Raw genomic sequence first — 18,622 nt, 5'->3', positions numbered from 1 at the left:
TTGAAATGCACAACGGATCTGTTTCTCAGAGTACCCGTTTTGTACAAACACAGAGCTAATACGGCTAAGATTGCTAAGCTCAGCTGATAAGCTATCTGAATTTTAGATAATTGTAGCCCTATGAAGGAGAGTCCTTAATACACCACTGCGTTGAGATAGGTAAAGGCAAATCGTCATTTCTACGTAAAGGTCAGTGTGAGTTGATTTGCGAAACACACTGCGACGGAAGGTACAGATTTCTTTTCTTCAGACGAAGACGTCTAACAACGGGAGGTCTCCATTTTCCTCCACTTCCATTATGAAATAAATGCTCCGATGGAGGGAGTTAAGTGTTCTACAATTGCAGGAAGCGTAGCTGCTCCATGTGGCTAAACCAGAAAGGTGTCGGCGACATATCTCTTGAAACATTTAGGTTTCATCACCACTGACTGAAGTACATTTTCCTCAAAGTCTTCCATAAAATGGTTAGCTACTATGGTCGACAAAGGGCTACATATAGCAACGCGGTGAGTCTGTTGAAAATATAATTCATTAAATAATAAGTAAGTCGATGTAGGCACACGTTTGAATAGATGTAAGATGCCTCCTTGAACTTAGTTCCTGTATGTTGTAATGAATCCGCTAGAGGTACTCGTGTGAACAAAGAGACCACATCTAAATACACTAATACGTCAGGTGGTTCGCGACACAAAGTCTTCATACTTTGTACAAAATCTTCTGAGTTTCGTATATGATGTTCACACTATCCTAACGAAGGGCTCATAAGATCTTTTGATACGTACTGTGTTGGGACTCCTTTATTGCTCATAATTGGGGTGAAGCCGAACCCCTTCCTTATGGATCTTAGTCAGCCCAAAGAATTGTGGTGGAACTGGCGCTTGTACTCTTACACTCTTTTTAAGATGTTCAGGAAAGTGACTGGATGTGGAAAGCGCGGATATCTTCCGTTGTACTGCATCAGTTATATCCTTCTGGAAATGACGATTTGCTGAACCCTGCAGTAAATCTTTCATCTTGCTGAAGTACAGCGCTCCAGGCAAAAGAACGGTAGCATTTCCCTTGTCAGTAGGTAAAATCACTATTTCTGTGTCTTTTCTTACCGAACTGTGCCTCGTGATGGCTGGGTGTTGTGTGCTGTCCTTAGGTTAGTTAGGTTTAAGTAGTTCTAAGTTCTAGGGGACTGATGACCATAGCTGTTAAGTCCCATAGTGCTCAGAGCCATTTTAAACCATTACCGAACTGAGTCCGAAACAACACAGACTGGAATCGAAGTCCACACACTGAAAGTGGGCGCCAAAACTCTGCACGCGAGCGCGCTGGGTCGCGAATAGCGGCCGCACTTTACCTGGATCGCTCACGCAAAGACCGTGGCCCCATTCTCCGACGGGGACTCTGGATGTCACCGTGCACTCTGCTCTGATTAAGCAGCTATGGAATGGTAATGGGCGGAAGGAGCTCCGCTGGCAGACGTATTGGCGGAGACAGTGGTGCGGATGTCTTTGTCGACGTGGGTTGCATGGTTCGGCTGCCTGTTGCATGTGAGGACAGACCAAAGATGTCCCTTTGAATCAGCGTTTTTTTGGAACTGGCTAAACTATGCAGATTCCAGCATCACCACATGATTGTTTATCACGTGGTAAGTAATGAGCGTTGGCACAGGCCATTGAAAACCGCATTTGGAGATCTGAACTTCGGCATTTCCATGAGCACCACCTGCAAACCGATGTAGAAGCGTCGATGTCAGAATGGTTCATGGGAAGGCCTTGCACGTGGGCTGGTTTTCTTGCATCGTCAACTTAGTCAGAAACAGCAACTAGCGTATACCGTTAGGCACGTGTTTGCATATAAGGCCGATCTCTGCCCTGCCCCGGCCTCACGTCACGATGAAGACAGCCCATTCATACACATGAAACTTTGAATTAGTTTGTGATCATATACGTGGGTACGGATGGAGTCAGCGTGAATGGACGCAGTGTGACCACCACTGCAATTGCCTTACTCCAGACCTTATAAAGTATTGACACGAGGCAAGAATCGATGCAGATGGAGTGAAATGGAAAACGACAAACCGTTTCCTGGGACCCGGTGAAACCTGGGCACATGCAAACGCCAGGCACGAAAATAGAGCTTAGACGACAGATAGAAATAGCACCTGCATCGTAGGAAGAAGGAACAACACAGGAAGGAAATTTTTCACTCACCAGGCTGCCCGGGAGGTGAAGCCATGGACACATTCAAGGCGTTCTAGAGCAAGACGACACATAATGTCCCTGGTTCTCCACTCTCTTGGAGGGGGGGAGGGGGTGGGTGAGCTGTGTGGGAACCGTCACCAACAGGCTGAATTGCACGCAGTGAAAATTTATATCTATTCTCTGAGAAAGACCCAGTTGACAGTGCCTTATTCCTTGGATTTTGTTATTGTTCTTTGCCTGTTGCATTTTGCGTTTCTTTTGACAGTTCATGCATAAGATTGGTAATACAGGCCATAGCAATTCTGTCGCGTTGTAATTATTTGTATATATGAGTAGTCAGGATACATATAAGCCGGCCGCTGTGGTCGAGCCGTTCTAGGTGCTTGAGTCTGGAAGCGCGCTGCTGCTATCGTCGCAGGTACGAATCCTGCCTCGGGCATGGATGTGTGTCATGTCCTTAGGTTAGTTAGGTTTAAGTAGTTCTATGTCTAGGGGACTGGTGACCTTAGATGTTAAGTCCCATAGTGCTTAGAACCATTTGAACCATTTGACAGATATAAATAAAACAAATATGTTTGCTCCAAGAAGTAAAGATTGTGCTTCGTTCTCGTAATATCCTTGACATTAAACAGAATTCATTAAATTCAGATCTCAACACTCCTCTATATTCATCAAATTTGTATTGTAACTCAGCTTTAATATGCTCACAGCTTGTTCTGAGACCTCGCCAGACGCTGCAACCATGCTCACCTCGAAGTTATAGTAGCCATAATTCAGACTTCTTACTGGAAAAATGATACCGCGCAGGCCACCCCAAGTTCGCCAAATACTGCAGAAGGTGCCATGAGAGACAAACTGAGGTACACACCCACGTGGAGTGATATCTCAAAGAATAGTTCATTTCTGACCTGGGTGAAACTGCACTCCATGTAATAAATTAAAAATCCACGGAGTCACTCACATACTTTCAAATTAATAACCATAGCGACGAAATACTTTAAACAAATCTAACTACGGGAATGAATGGTCAGGCACCGTACCGCGTAATAAATTCGTAACTAATCTTGGAACAATTGTGATAATACGAACATTGAGACCGGTTAAATGGTCTGTCATGGTGCAATATGTATCTTTACGTCAATCCGGTAGCTACAGGAAACTAAAACCGATGACGAAGTAAGTATTCCTGAATTCCACTCAAGAACAGCTGCCAAGATGAGAAACATAGTAGTAGATATCCTCGGTGTAAAAAGCAGCTTAAATCACTTAACAAAGTCAAGGCCTCCGGTTTAGATCGTGTACTAGGCAGGTTCCTCTTAGAGTATGCTGATGCAATAGCTCCATATTTAGCAATTATACACAACCGATCGTTCACAGAACGACGCTTGACTTAGGACTGGAAAATTGCTCAAGCAACACCAATACCCAAAAAGGGAAATAGGAGTAATCTGCTGAATTACAGGCCCTTATCAATAACGTCGATTTGCAGTAGGATTCTGGAACGTACACCGTGTTCGAACATTATGAATTACCTCGAAGGAACGATTTATTGACACATAGTCAGCACGGATTCACAGAATATCGTTCTTGTGAAACATAACTAGCTCTTTATACTAAAGAAATAATGAGTGCTATCGACATGGGATGTCAAATTGATTCCATATCTTTAGATTTGGTTTTCGACACCGTTCCTCACAAGTGTGTTCTGGCCAAACTGCGTGCCTATGGAATATCGCCTCAGTAGTGCGAATGGAATCGTGATTTCCTGTCGCAAAGGTCACAGTTCGTAGTAATAGACGGAAAGTCATCGGATAAAATAGAAGTAATATTCGCCGTTCCCCAAGAAAGTGTTATAGGCCCTCTATTGTACCTGATCTATATTAACGACATAGGGGACATTCTGAGTTGCTCTCTTAGATTGCTTGCAGATGGTGCCGACATTAACCTCTTGTAAAGCCATCAGATGACCAAAACGAATTGCAAAAAGGTTCAGATAAGATATCGGTATGGTATGAAAAGTGGCAATTGACCCTGAATAAAGAAAGCGTGAAGTTATTCACACGAGTACTAAAAGAAATCCGCTAAATTTCGATTGTGCGATAAGTCACAGAAATCTGAATGCTATAAATTCAACTAAATACTTAGGGATTACAATTACAAATAACCTAAATTGGAACGATTACATAGATGATGTTCTGGGTAGAGCAAACAAAAGACTGCCATTCATTGGTAGAACACTTAGAAGCTGCAACAGGTCTACTAAAGAGACTGCTTACACCACCCTTGTCCGCCCTATTCTGGAGTGTTGCTGTGCAGTGCGGAATACGCTTCAGGTGGGACTGACGGATGACATTGAAAAAGTACAAAGAAGGGCAGCTCGTTTTATGTAATCTCGAAACAGGGGAGATAGTACCACAGATATGATACGTGAATTGGAATGGTAATTATTAACACAAAGACGTTTCTCGTTGCGACGGTATCTTCTCATGAAATTTCCATCAACAGTTTTCTCCTCCGTTTGCGAAAACATTCTGTTGGCACCCACCTACATAGGGCGAATGGTCATCACGATAAGGTAAAAGAAATCACGGCTCGCACAGAAAAATTTAAGTGTTCCTTTTTCCCGCGCGTCGTTCGAGAGCGGAACGGTAGAGATACAGCTTGAAGGTGGTTCATTGGACTCTCTGCCAGGCACTTTATTGTGAATAGTAGAGTAATCACGTAGATGTAGATTAACAGACTTTATTTAAATTTTCAATAGATGCTATTATCCTCCGGACGCCCATGTCCCTTGGCATGTTGTTTACCTGGTTCCACTGAGTACATTTCTACTTTATTCCACACATACTGAAATTACTAAGATATTTACAAGAAAACTCAGTTCAAGATTTAACCCTCACTTCTAGCTTAATTCTGTCGTTCAGTATCAGCTTTCCAAATCGTCTTAACCTTATTGGTTATCAGAAATAGAAAAGGCGTATGGACAGCCAACATAAATTAAAATGTAATACTCTCGAGGACACGTGCATTTTATCAACAAATGAGGTGACAGGTCGTTCATTATTGTAGGAGAATATGTAAACAAATTCAGACCAAATGAAACGCACGTGATACAGTAAAGCATCAACAAACAGTGAACCCTACGCTGCCAGCGGCGCAGGCTTGTATTCTCACATGCAAGCGATCAAAACACAGCCGAAAGTCATCCTGCGAGAGATTGTTCAGAGAAACTTGCACCTTTTGTTGGAATTCGGTAACACACTTTGGAGGCTCTGGAGAGCGTGTAAGCTCCAACATCCCCATGTCACATACGTTTGTCCATAGCTAATATGATCTTTCAGACCTGGGCACCTGTTGTTGAATCACATCATTGTTATATCTTAACATCAAGGACTTAATTGTTTTGCAGGAAGTTTACCTCTTGTGCATATCTTATTATTTATGGCAATTCTGTTTTTCTAATGTTTTGGAAAAATGCGAAAACAATTACGTACCCACTCCTTTATCCTTCTTGCTTCTGCCTCCACACGAGAAAATTCGATGTAAGTTGTTGCAATTTGTGGTGAAATAATAATGATATCTTTAAAATACTTTATGTTTTATTTAGGTGGTCTATGCCTACAACCATACTCCTCTAATCAAAATATTTTTATGTATTTTTTAGCCCATTAAATTAGCTGGTGTGATCGGTCTGGTGACGCCACAGTCGCGAGCCGTAAGTGTCCTTCCGTTTCTCAATTACAACATACATCATTCGAGCCTGCTGTCCATAATTTTAGCAACGTTCGATCATCATTGAGTTTTTGAATTAAGTGTAACACTTAGATTGTCTGACGTCACCAGTCTTACTGTTTTCCAACTATGTCCTCTGGCTACGACAGTATCAACGACCAGGCAAGAAAAGGTATGTTATAACATGAAAAATAAACTTGTGTCGTTTCACTCACTTCTTCAATAAAACATTTTCATGTCAGCTAAGTGACACATCTCTTCTTTTTCAAGAATTTAACTTTCAAACGATTAACCTGTAAAGGACATACATTCCCAAAGGGGTATACATTATAGTGTCCACTATAACTAGACTATTATTTGTTTACATTTGGTATGAACATTTATTGCCACTATATTGTTACAATTTTTTGTGTCTGCTTCATGTATGATGAAAACAACGACGAATGGACAAATACTGTTGTAAAACTAATGAGGGACATAAATGAGAAAAAGTACTGAAGTTAGGAAGAATTACACGTTATTCACAAGTAGAGACAGTATTTTGAAAAAACTAAGGACAGCCAATTACATTATGATTTGACACGAAAGGCCAGGACAACATTGTTTATTCCCATTGGCCTATGGACGCTGTAGATTGTGCCCAACTAATTTAATTATTTACTGTCAAATTTTATTCAGATTTTCATTATTTTAAAATTTTGATAGTAATTAGTTTTAATAATAGTATAGTTGGCTGCCTTTACATCGAGTGGAGCTTCATGTGTTAGTACTCGGCTATTTCAGAAAATTGGTGTTGGGTTCCTGGAAAGTTCACTTTCAATAATATTACTATCTGAAAATTGTTTTCAAATTAAAATTACGTAAGTATACGCACATAAATACTGCCACCCTGAGTTATGGTAAAAATATGAAACTCATTCGAAATGGACACTCAAAGGATTGACATGGTATAACGCACTGCCAGAGGTAGCTAACTCCTCGACGGTGTGGCCATGGAACACATTGACGCTTCATTGCACGAAATGGTGTGAAACATTGAAAGTAAAGATATTAATCCAACCCTACATCTGCTCTTTTTAGTGCTTTGTATCATACAAAATTTTTAACTATTCTCATTCTAACTGTCAAGTAAGTACAATGAAATACCATCTACTTTGATGAGATTATCACCTAATGCATCTAATTTATCGTTGTGACAAAGCGCTACGTTATCTGAGGTAAATGATATGGAAATGAAGCAACATGAAATGTTGTCCAAATTGACAAATTTGTCATAAAAAATGGTTCAAATGGCTCTGAGCACTATAGTACTTAACTTCTAAGGTCATCAGTCCCGTAGAACTTAGATCTACTTAAACCTAACCATGCCCTAGGCAGGATTCGAACCTGCGACAGTAGCGGTGGCGCGGTTCCAGACTGTAGCGCATTGAACCGCTCGGCCACTACGGTCGGCAATTTGTCATCACGTCAGGGTGCTTTGATAACCGAAATTTCGGAACTGAAAACTGAATAATCTGAATACTAGGGAGATAAAACAATTATCTGACGAACAAACTCACACCAGAGAATCTATGAGTAAATTGAATGAGAAAGAGACTATTTCACAGCTCAACAGGAGATTAATATAAAAGATCAATTTGATCCACAGAGAGACGTTTTCCCCAAAGTACTTCACAGGGGATCCCAAGTAAAGACATACAAATAACTTCTGAAGTAACTGCTGTTGTACAACAATCTGTTACTGAAGGCGCTGTCTCAGCAAGACACCTTAGAAGAATCGGTTAAGACGGAATTAATTCAGATTAAAACTACACTGAGGAAAGATTTACCGCAATGGTGAGACTGTGTAGCTAAGCAGATCCATAATTTCCAGCAAGAGTTACCTGTGGTCAACCAAGTAGTACAGATTATATCCACTTCTGATACGAGGGAAAGTAGTCACTATAACAGTCACACACATTATGACAGGAACTACAGACGTCTAGTAGTCATGCAGACTTGTCACCAAACCACACACACTATAGAAGGGAGTGGGCCAGTTCCTTCATCACCCTCTGTTTTACTTGAAGAGACATTATTATAACACAGACAGTTCCACGATTTTACGCGTGACAAGGAAGATATACATCCTGTAGTATTCATAAAATCATTTAAACGAGTATTACCGAGGTCTTAGATACACTAACGAAAAATATGATGGGGAAATTACTATTTGGGCCAAGGAAATTGCTTAAATGTGTCTGACTTGCGAACAATTTAAAATAACAATCCTATCATAGGACTGGCGACACTATATAGGAGAGACTCTGGAAGGAAGTTTGATTTTATCCATACTGGATGAGAGGTCGTGGTTGTGAACGTCAATGTTGAGAAATATTCCGGCTCAACCACTTCTTTATAGTGTTTTACACCATCTACATTGATTAGATTATCACCAAATGCATCTAATTTATCGTTATAACAAAGCGCTACGTCATCTAAGGTAAATGATATGGAACAGAGGAACAGAGGGTGATGAAGGAACTGGCCCACTCCTTTCTATAGTGTATGTGGTTTGGTGACAAGTCTTCATGACTACTAGACTTCTGTACTTCCTGTCATAATGTGTATGACTGTCATAGTGACTACTTTCCATCGTATCAGAAGTGGATATAATCTGTACTACTTGCTTGACCACAGGTAACTCTTGCTGGAAATTATGGATCTGCTTAGTTACATACTATAAACAAGTGGTTGAGCCGATATATTTTTTAACACTGCAAGGAAGTGTTAAACCTGGGGCCATTTAACAGTATGCAAGGAAATCTGCAGATATATTTTGAAAAGTATTTGAATAAGACTACTAATGAGACAAAATCCAATTTCCACATGTACATGTTTCGAATATTGAAAGCATAACATCCTCTGTAAGTAAGAGAATATTCAATTCATATATCAGAAAGAGCTCTAGAAAATGTCTTGTCATTCCAGACTCCAAGATGTGTATGGTTTCTAAGACAAATAAAACACCTTCAAAAACAATCGTGAAGTGGGTCAGTCCGTTGCATCGTTATCACCGGTTTACAGAGCCGCTGGGACAAAACACTGTCATGTTAAGTGTGTAACGAAGCCGATGAAACCTCCAATGAAAATTGTTCACCCTGCTGACCAAAGTCCGCAGAATTTAGATAAGAGCAGGAGAGAATATACCAACCCTTTTACTATCATAACAGTGCAGGTCAATGTAAAGACTATGACAAAACAGTCAATGGAAAGCACAGTGACTTGAATGTAAACAGTACTCACAAGCAAGGTGGTCCAATGCATATCTGTGCTGTTGACACGAGCTGACGAGCACAGAATCTCACTTTTAAATATTACTGAAGTGACAGAGGAATCCACAAGTGTAAATGATTCATTAAACTAAATTCGACAGCATTAAGCCCTCCAGCACTGATTGTGGAATGGAATGGGGCTAGGAGTTGTAGAGTTGTTGAGTAATGGTGGGACATGGACATCAGGCGACCTGACGAGCACATAATCTCACTTTTAAATATTACTGAGGTGACAGAGGAATCCGCAAAGAGTGTAAATCATTCATTAAACTAAATTCTTCAGCATTAAGCCCTCCAGCACCGTTTGTGGAATGGAATGGAGCTAAGATTATAATTCTCTAGAGTTGTTGAGACTTGGTGAGGATATGGACATCACGCGTTTGTTAACTACTGACCACAATAAATGCTACAATACACATAAATATATAGTCTAGAAAACCATTGACTCAGCTGCGAGAGAAGTTCCAAATACTACTTTTCTGAACACTACTGTGTCTGTGAACGTAATGTCAGTAGGTTTATTCAGTAGGATTTATGAAGTTACGAATGTACCCAATTACCCAGTGCAGAAATGCACAATTATAGGACCAGATGGTGTTAGGTCATAAGTGGTAAAAATTCATGGGCAGGTTCAGGTGGGGACAGGAAACAAAGTCTACTTGTACCTAAATTGTTCATAATTGGTTTAACATTAAATGAATTTTTGCATGAAATTTCTGAGGGAGGCGGATGGAGTAACTGAATTCTCCTCTAAAAAATGCTATCTGAATGTCGATGGTAAACATATCGGTGAAGATTTAATAATAATTAAGCTGAATAAGGTGAAAAATTCCAAGTTACAAGAATCAACTTTAGTAAGAAAAAACTCCATACCTCAGTAGTTAACCTCTACACAGTAGCTTGATAAACACTAACAAAGGGCACATAAAACAAAACGTTATCGAATTTGCAATTATCAACTTCCAACAGCATGCAAAACTTAAATCGGTTATTTAATATATTAATATTGTTGTTATAATTATTTTTTGATTGTTGCCGACTTACGTGGTGGGCCTTAATAAAAATTATATTCCATTTAATTTTGATTTTGCGGTTAAATGCTTTCCTGAAGTTCTCCTTTTTAACAATATTAATCTCAAATTATTGGTTATGTTAATGAATGTTAGACTTGCTGCATCTTAAAACATGAGCATACAAGCTGAACAATGTAATAAACTTTTCATATTAATTTCCTCGGCTAGTCAATTCACTTTAAAGCAAAAGATCTTTAGTTATTAATTACAATTGCGGCCCACACACGCGCGAGAGTATTTTTTCTTACCTCCGTTAACCATTGTATTATAGTCGGAGTCCTGGCTCTGGGTCTCGGCTATGGTACTGAAAATAAGAATCTTAAAGCTAAGTATTTTCTGCAACGTCGGGCGGCTGTGGAGAAAAATTAATATTATGTTAATAGCGGGCGAGTTTTCCGCTTCCGCTAATTTTTCATAAGTTAATATCGCCACGTAATGGCGTCGTTGGCTGCGTCGGCCGCTGCAATTGTTGAGCTGTAAATTACTTGAATGCAGGTTAATTCAAAGAAGGCGGACATGAAATCGGGATCACCTCTTACAAATTAGAAGTGCACAATAATATTAAATCATTATATTATATGCTTAACTCATACAAATATGCTTACATTTGCCAGCACTCGAAAGATGTCCGTCGATATACACTCAAGACAAAAGAGGAAGTGAAGACGACTAAAAAATTAACAAAAGAGCGTATCTTGTAGTCTCTTTAGATCACTTTGTTATATTTCTTTGCATTGAATTTCTTTGCATTTCTCGACAGAGAAATCATTGTTTTTCGGCTACATGAAAAATAAATATATTATTCAATTTATGAATGTCTCTTATTTATAAATATTGTTTTTAAGTCTTTTCGTAATATGGCACTGGGGACGCTATATTGCCCCCCGAAATGTTTATGTCATAAAAAATGTTCGTGTTTTTTGACATAAATATTTCCTTTTTCATGTCCACAGTGTCCACACGCAGATTTTTCCTTCACAGTCTATATATGTCACATCGTATATTTAAATCGTTAAATTACTGAGGTGTGTTGCGCACAAAGTGTAATACAAATGAAGTTATCTACATAACAATATAATATACAATTGGTTACGTATACAGTCATGTACAAAAGGACAGAGAATACAATTAATTTCGTTTTGGCTGCTTCTTTTTAGGGTTGCAATTTTTGCAGAGTTCAAAGGTATACAATCACGAGTTAGTCCGGAATATTTGAAGTCCCAGGGGTGTCAACTGTTCGCTCCCCATTTGGCGCGGCCGTAGGGAAACCTGGGGAAAACCTCGGCGGAGCGACAGACTAACTGCTTGGGTCACTTTCACTTAAATGTTTCTGGGATGTCATTGGAGTACAGGATGTGCATACATTACAACTAATGTTTTGTTGCACTATGCAAAGAAATGAGGTCATTATAACAATTGGTTGCGGTGTCGATGATCTACGCCGCGACGTTTAGCTCGCGACGGCGTCGGTTGGTGTGTTCGGTGCTCGGCGTTCGCTGCGGCTGCGGAGAGGTCAACGCCCGCTCGATGCCAGCGTGTCTCTCGCCGTCGCGGAACGTCAGAATCAGCTGATCGGGTTCACGGTTGGCGATGCGCTTCTGTCTCGCCCGGGCGTGGCGGAGTGGGATGATATCCGCCCCCCGCTCTTGTTGGCAGGAGTCAGCTCTGCTACGCATCTCCGACGTAGTACATGAAACATACACACAACCAACGTAATATTTGTTTCCCGCTGCAGATGGTTACGCTAGTGGGAAAGGAGCATTTATTAGTGCGGCAGTTGTTGTTAAGTTTTCGCCAGTTTCCGAGTGTCAAGCTAGCACTGTCTTGCAGAATACATGACATGGATCTTCTCCCGTGAATGAAGTTTTGTTGCGCCACTGTTTCCATTACACGTCAGTTTTTGTCTTGATACAATTATTTATCTTTTCGCCGCACTCGCAGGCACTGGTGAGTGTCCCAGTACGAGCTTAGCACAAACATTCGCCGTTTCTGCGGTCGCTGTTTTGCAACAGTCCACGCATCGCATTCCAATCTCGCATTATTGTGCTCACTGAAACTACAGTCTGTCCCAAAAATATTGACTGTGGGTTCACTTCACGTTAACAGTTCACATTTATAAGCAAATTCACAGTTTTTCGTGCGTAATATTGGCGTTTGGCGTCCTTACCGCTGTTGAACGTTCAATACTAGCACTTCACTGTCCATATCACAGTTTCACCTTCACAGTTTTTCACACTGCTTAAAGTAACTGTTTCGATTAGTTCACAAACACTAATGTGTTTCATTCAGTCTGATCTGGATTTTGGCTCGTGCTGGATTTTACCAGCCTCTCGCACTAATTATCTCTTTTCATTTTCCACTTCGAGTCGTACTTGCCTTCAGATTTTTTTGACTATACAATTGTATTTCCGTCTCATCTGAGGTAAGTCCCCATGTCATGTCTGCCCACTCATTGCGTACTTGCCCTCCAGAGCCAGGCTCGACTTTACAAAACTTTGCCTCTCGCATTATCGTACACATTTTATAATCTAGGCCTAGCGTGCAAGTTCCTAGATTAGTGTTTGATTTGTGACTTTTGTTTACACGATAAATTCGTGTAAATCTATGCCTTAGCAGATAGCAATATATTTTAACAGTGCTTAGCGGTAGTCGCGTTTACTGATTTGCTTTGTACCTTGTCCACAACACATGAGGTACCTTGGGTGATGTACACCCTGCACTCATGTTGTTCAGTAAATTATGATTGAGCATATTTCAATATCGATATAGACATAAATACATGGAACAACATATACACTATAATATTGAATTTCATAAGTTGCGTTTCTACTACAGTTCAAAAATATCCATGACACACTAATGAAAAATTCTTTCATCATTACATGCTGTTGAATTTTTTTAAAGCATTTTTCAACTTGAAATTTTTTAAATATTCTTAAATCTACGTTAATTTTTTTTTCAAAATGCAATTGTTTAAAAATACTATTATTTCTTAACATCTACAAAATTGAATCGCACTAATCTTGTGTGCCTCATTGTCTTTAAATGTTACACTAAAATCTGAACATTTACTCACAAAAAATACACTACAAACTTCACCTATTACACACATATGTAAAAGTTGCTCTACTGAGCGAACGTCTTTAAGTCTTTGTAAGTATTTTCCTTGTTTCCTTCGTAATTGCTTCCTTATTTGACCACAGAATGGTGTAGTTTGCGTGACAGAAAGTATCGTGAGGTACCACTTCGATGTTATAGGTGTAGCCCTCGATAACACCGGGTTTTAAAACACATTCTCATAATCTGTAAGTAGCTGAGTCAATTCGTTTTGTTGTGCTTCAGTCAAATGTTCTGACTCCCTAACTTTCATGGCTATCAGTTTCCTTTTTTCCTCTTTATCTTCAGTAATAAATTCTTTATAATATGCTTGTTTTGTGCTTAAGTCAGAATATAAATTCATTACCTGTATTCCTTCGAATCTCGACTGAAAGTTCCGGCAATATTTACCATGCACTTCCCGTGTCCTCAAAAATGGCAAAATTACACGTCTGTCCTCATTCATAAGGCAACAGGTCGACTTTTGCGTCCCTCTGGCGTAAAAATTCCATCCCCAGAATGCAAGCAACACCTAATCCCTTAACTACTTGGAACGAGCTTTTCATTGCTTCATTTCCTACCGTAAACTCGACTTGCACCTGGTGCTTTATGATATGAGATTGTGCACCTATTGCACCTGTTACACGACAATTCTTCACTGGCAATACTGGTATTCTATTATTTTGACTCAAGTACTTGGAAAAATTTGCACTCATGACATTGGTTGACGCACCGGTATCGACTATTATCTGTATTGGTGCTCTGTACATATCTGCTTGCAATATAGCCTGCACAACACTTTTGTCGGTTCGGTTACATTTCTGCGGTATGTCTACAAGTTCCTTTTCTATTCTTGTTCCCTCATTGTATCTCAGCATACAAAGTTTATGGCTGTCATCCGTGGATGTGCCCTCACTACACCGTCCTGCAGCCAACAACGGAGAGCATATTGTGGCTGTCTTTAGTTTAACGGATGAGCATTAGTGGGTTGACAGTTGTCTGTCACTTCCACTAACCTCACATTGTGGTTCTGGTTGTTGTTGTCGCTACAGTTGGGTTGGCCACCCTGCTTCCCCGATGGTGTATTTTGATATTGTGTATGGCTCTGGTTTTGCGGTGGTCGGTTGTAACTTCCTGACATGCTCTGTGATGGACCTGGGTTGGCGTTCCATTGTGGCGCTGTGTTTTGTTGCCACTGTGGTGTCGGTTCGTTACGACCACGCCAGTGGTTTCGGTTATTCCGCCATTGCGGATTGCCGTTACCATTATATCCATTACTCATGCGTCCATCATGATGTCTCTTTCGATTTTGACGATTATAACCGTTGCCGTTATAACCGTTGCCACTTTTTGTGCCTCGATTCTGTTGCCGGTGCTCTTCCCTATTCCCGTTACCATTTGGTACTAAGTTACTACCATAACTGTGGCTGCTATTGTAATCGGCTTTTTGTTGATTACAGCCTGCATGGTTCCACTTGTTTTCGGTTTTCATATCTTCGATCAATAAGTCAACAGAATCCACTATTTCCATGAATTGTTCTATATCGTACTCCGGCACATTGATGAAATATCTTTTAATTTCACTGGGCAACTTCATTTTTATCAATCTGATTATGTCACGGTCGGACATTGGCTCGTCCCAGTACCTGGTTTTGTTTATATACTTTTCGAAATATTTGCGTAACGTTCCCATCTTAGGATTGTACATTTCTGGACTGTACAACTCCTTTCGCAGTCTTTCTTGGACGCTATCGGACCAGAATTTTTGCAAGAATGCACCTTCAAACTGTTGCATCGTTAGACATTTTTCGGACACGTCGGTGGCCCACAGTGCCGCGTCACCTTGAATAAAGGAGACCACGAACTGTATTCTTTGTCTTTCCGTCCATGTCCTGGGAAACACATTCCTGAAGCTCTTAATAAATACAACAGGGTGGACATTTCGTTTTTCGCTATTGAAGGGTTGGAATGTCCTGTGTTTTATTACATTGTCCTCTTTTTTGCACATCTGATTGCTACATTCTGTGACATTCATTACTTCGTGATGTGCGCTGCACGGTATCGCATGTAGTTCGTGCTCATAATTCGCATTAGGTTGCGGTTGCGCACTCGCACCCTGCCTACCGTCAGCGTTATTATAGTAATCAGTGCGCGGAGTCGGATTCATTATCTGTCCGCCACTGTTAACATTGCTTTCCAACGCAGACAGTCTCCGCAGTACCTCCTGTTGCCAATTTGGCAACTCCGCAGTCACACGGGATTTGATCTGTGTTAATTCGGCATGTAGTGCAGCAGCGCTAGCGTCAATATTTACACTCGCGGCCGCAGTCGCTTGTTCTACAGCTGATTTTACGTCGCTTTCAATCTTTGCAGATATCTCGCGATCCTTTACTTCTAGCCATTCATTTAATTCATTTTCTACTTCTTGAGCTTGCACTTCCAAATATGCATCAATACCTTTCCGTGCATCTATCTCCATATTATCCACGCGGTTGGTTAAAGTCTGGACATTATCTTCAAACCTAGCCTGCGATATCTGTAATTTTTGCTTCTCGCCGGCTAAGCTTTGCACGAGATCGGGGATTTCTTTGCAAGCGTCCCGCATCTCGGCAAGTTCGCTTTGGATACTATCTAGTTTCGCTTCATTGCGCTCCTCTTGCTCACGTAGCATCTGAGCCAGTTTCTCGTCTCTTTCTTTTTCCCTCTGTTCTAACATTCTTTCTTTTTCCCTTTCTCTCTGTTCTCTTTGTTGCTCTTGCTCATAGAGCATCTGAGTCAGTTTTTCGTCTCTTTGTTTTTCCCTCTGTTCTAACATTCTTTCTTTTTCCCTATCTCTTTATTCTAACCTGCGCAGAAATTCTGCAAATGGGTCTGCAATCGGTGAGCATACTGGTGCCCCGCTTAATCTAGCACTCGATTGGCCCCCCCTGCCCAGGCAGTGGAGTTGTTACTTTATTCCCATTCTGCTGTGGAGCGTCATTCACCGTCCACAGATCCTCGCCCCCACTCCGGAAATTATGTTATCCGAGGCGGTGGCTTGGGATTCGTTTACGTATTGCAAATGACCCTCACTTTCCATATTAACAAAATTTTGTTCGTCTGGTACAGATGCTTTAGCTTGTCCTATCTTACCCATAATAAATTCACTTTAAGCCACTGACGAATCCTTAACACTGATACACACACGAATACTTATCCCCTCCAAAAATAAACATATAAATACAAAAAACGAATAATTATCCCCTCCAAAAATAAACATATAAATACACAAAACACCGAAGGTATCTCATGTGCACATGGGTTCGATATTCCGCACAGAGCTACACAGGATGCTCGCACAATAGGCCTTACCTTTATTTTTCTTTATCGTAATCCCTTTTCTTTTCTACACTTTTTCTTCTCCAGATCTCCTCAGGGTGTGGTTTTGTTGTTGTACATGTAAAAGAATTCATATAAGCATTAATATTTTACAACAATTAGACACATACATAATTACATTCAGTACAATAGAATCATATTAATCGGGCCCCAAAGTTGCGGCGCCAATCTCGCGTCCATCGAGATTCGTCGTAATTTAATATATTATTATTGTTATTATTATTATTTTATGATTGTTGCCGACTTACGTGGTGGGCCTTAATAAAAATGATATTCCATTTAATTTTGATTTTGCGGTTAAATGCTTTCCTGAAGTTCTCCTTTTTAACAATATTAATCTCAAATTATTGGTTATGTTAATGAATGTTAGACTTGCTGCATCTTAAAACATGAGCATACAAGCTGAATAATGTAATAAACTTTTCATATTAATTTCCTCGGCTAGTCAATTCACTTTAAAGCAAAAGATCTTTAGTTATTAATTACAATTGCGGCCCACACACGCGCGAGAGTATTTTTTCTTACCTCCGTTAACCATTGTATTGTAGTCGGAGTCCTGGCTCTGGGTCACGGCTATGGTACTGAAAATAAGAATCTTAAAGCTAAGTATTTTCTGCAACGTCGGGCGGCTGTGGAGAAAAATTAATATTATGTTAATAGCGGGCGAGTTTTCCGCTTCCGCTAATTTTTCATAAGTTAATATCGCCACGTAATGGCGTCGTTGGCTGCGTCGGCCGCTGCAATTGTTGAGCTGTAAATTACTTGAATGCAGGGTAATTCAAGGAAGGCGGACATGAAATCGGGATCACCTCTTACAAATTAAAAGTGCACAATAATATTAAATCATTATATTATATGCTTAACTCATACAAATATGCTTACATTTGCCAGCACTCGAAAGATGTCCGTCGATATACACTCAAGACAAAAGAGGAAGTGAAGACGACTAAAAAATTAACAAAAGAGCGTATCTTGTAGTCTCTTTAGATCACTTTGTTATATTTCTTTGCATTTCTGGACAGAGAAATTATTGTTTTATGGCTACATGAAAAAAAATATATAATTCAATTTATGAATGTCTCTTATTTATAAATATTGTTTTTAAGTCTTTTCGTAATATGGCACTGGGGACGCTATATGGAGTAACTGAATTCTCCTCTAAAAAATGCTATCTGAACGTCGATGGTAAACATGTCGGTGAAGATTTAACAATAATTATGCTGAATATGGTGAAAAATTCCAAGTTACAAGAATCAACTTTAGTAAGAAAAAACTGCATACCTCAGTAGTTAACCTCTACACAGTAGCTTGATAAACACTAACAAAGGGCACATAAAACAAAAGGTTATCGAATTTGCAATTATCAACTTCCAACAGCAGGCAAAACTTAAATATTTCATATTATAACATGTACTTGTGATAAAAAGCCAGGTATTATATATTTTTATCAGTGCTGCATGGAAGTGCATCAGAATCAAATTTACTGTCACAGCTAAAATTCCATCCCATGGTGTAAACATGAGGCGGTCACAAAGGAAATTCGACAGATGTTGGAGCGGAAAATAATAAAACCATCTCTTTGACCTTACTGCAGCTTTTATTAGCAGTAGCTATATACAGTGGTAACGTCCACTTTGTACTCAATACAAGGGTTATAAATCAGATAACTGCACCAATTACAACTCGACCACAAAAAGCGGATGAGCAGTTATAGAAGTTTCATTGGGTTAGGTTTCTTACAATCACCGTGCTGAGAGCTTCACACTGGCAAGTCTGTCTCTAAAATATCAAAGAAATACACCGCCTTTATATTTTCTGGAAGGAGATAACAGTTTTG

Source organism: Schistocerca cancellata, chromosome 3 (assembly GCF_023864275.1).
Source record: "Schistocerca cancellata isolate TAMUIC-IGC-003103 chromosome 3, iqSchCanc2.1, whole genome shotgun sequence".
Taxonomy (NCBI): domain Eukaryota; kingdom Metazoa; phylum Arthropoda; class Insecta; order Orthoptera; family Acrididae; genus Schistocerca; species Schistocerca cancellata.
The sequence above is the reverse complement of the archived record's forward strand: the minus strand, read 5'-3'. Positions refer to the sequence as shown.